We start from the raw sequence: 2252 nt of genomic DNA, 5'->3' as shown, positions 1-2252 counted from the left end.
CAGAGTGACCCATTCTCAAGATCACCAAGTCCTACCCAATCTACACTTTTTCTCTATTAAAAAATCCTCAAAGTTGGCACAAAGCCCAAGTGCTGACGAATTTGCAAGATGCGACTCTCTCTACAGTTGAAGTGTATCCGTGTTTGGGAACATGTGGCTGCCCTGGGGTGTGACGGGCTGCCAAGGGCCGGGAGCTGGGCCGGCCTGGACGGCAGTCCCTCAGGCTAGGCCGTCCCTCCGCTCCGGGCTCTCAGAGCCCGCTCACGCCCCACAGACAGCCCTCTCACGCCGCTGTGCTCTGCCTCCGGCCTGTTTTCCAGCATAATTCTCCGCCACCCTTCAGATGGCGGTGTTGCTGGTGGGGAAGCTTGGCGATCCCAGGACAGGGCTTAGGAGGCCCTCCCACACATGCGGGTCCCTGGGGACTTCCCAGCACAGACCTCAGTGTATACCTTTGTGCTGCTTGGTGGGAGTCATTGATTGACATCTGCCTCTGCCACTTGGAGCCAGGTGGCCAGGGATGGGTGGGGCCTGCTCCCTGCCATATCCCCTGTGCTTTCCAGAAGTTTGCTTAGTAGGGAGATAGATGATGACGCTTTACAAGGAGGGAGCTGGCCCTGTGCCCTCCTGGCTCCGACAGCTGTGGCCTCGGTCTGCATATTGGCATAAGGACAGTCTGCTGGGTGCCCCGTGCTGCTCTGTGCTTACATGTACTCCTGAGACCCTGTGAGATAGGTGCTTTCATTAGTCCTACTGGTTAAATTTTTATATTGAAAGAATTTCAGACTTGAAACAATTTGGCAAAAATAGTCCCAGGAGTTCCTGCACAGCCTCAAGCGGTCTTCCCTGACGCTAACGCCCTGTGAACCCCATATGCAGGTCAGAACCAGGGCGCGGGCAGAGATGACACGAACAACCAATCTGCAAGCCTTGCAAGTGACCTCACAGCATCTGCTTATCTTCCGGGATCAAAGCAGGACCCCACTTTGCATCTTGCAGTCATGTCTCCTTAGAACCTTCCAATCTGGAACAGGCCGCTGTCTTTCCTTGCCTCCCATGACCTTGACACTTCGGAGGAGCTCTGCTCAGCTAGTGTGTAGCAGTGTGGGTTTGTCTTATGTTACCTCGTGTTTAGATTGCGTATTTTTTTTTTTTGCAAGAAATCCCCAGAGGGAGGCTGCGCCTGCTCAGTGCAGCGTATCAGCAGGTGCCTGATGCTGCGTGGCTTTCATCTCAGAGGTGAATGAACTGCAGCCCTGAAGAGTCAAGAAATGATTAAAATGCAGGCAATCGCTGACACTGTTGAGCACGTACCCATGCTCCAGGGGAAGTTTACATGGGTGTATATTTAATCACCTTTATGTCTGGGGCACAGTCTGTAGGTTCCTCAACCTCGGCAGCCAACCAGGGAAGGAATGGGGAGATGATGGGGGCGGGGGGGTGGGGGGGCAGCCAGGATGCAGGTCAGAGATGGCCAGGTTGGGTCCTTCTGGAGCTCCTACCCCAGGCAGCTAGGGGCGGGGCACGGAGAGGGGCCCAAACAATTCAACAAGGAAGCAACCCAGGCTCCCAGGCTGAGGCTGGTGATAGTGGGGCCACAGCTGGGGCTCTGCCAGGGGTGGGCTTGCTCTATGGGTCGGGCTGAGGGAGAACCTAGGCCTGAGCCAGAGCGGAGTGGTGGCTGCAGGTCCTCTGCTCAGAGGGAGGGGCAGAGTGGGGTGTGGCTCCAGCTCCCTGCAGTGCCCGGTGAGGCTCTCCCAGCTCAAGCTGGGTGTGGTGGGGAAGGAGTGACAGCCCTCACCCTGCATTAGGGACAGAAGTTCGGGTAACGCCGTCTGCCCACTGCCCTCCACACTGTGTCCTGACCTCCACCTGCCTCCTCTCTCCCTCTTTCTGACTCACCTCTGAGCCCCCATCCTGGCGTCCCTCTCTCCCTTTGTCCATCTTCCTCGTGTCTGTCTAGCCAGCACTCCCTTCTTGCCTGCCCTTCGCTCTCTGGGACTCAATAAATGAAACAGCAGCCATCAGGGTAGGAGAGCTCTATCTCGGACCCTCTGACCTCTCCCCTCTCTGCAGGCCCCGCACTGCCCCACCTGCCCCTCAGAGCAGGGCAGGAGCCCAGAGCTGGGCAGGCAGGCCCGTCCCAGAGCTCCGAGGCCCTAGGGCACCTCCTCGCAGCAGCTCCTGTAAACTCTGCCCTCCCAGACCCTCAGCCTTGGGCAGGCACCTTGCTCTACCCCAGGGCAAGGGCG

This window comes from Myotis lucifugus, unplaced genomic scaffold (genome assembly GCF_000147115.1).
Source record: "Myotis lucifugus unplaced genomic scaffold, Myoluc2.0 scaffold_247, whole genome shotgun sequence".
NCBI lineage: Eukaryota > Metazoa > Chordata > Mammalia > Chiroptera > Vespertilionidae > Myotis > Myotis lucifugus.
This window is presented reverse-complemented; position numbering follows the sequence as displayed.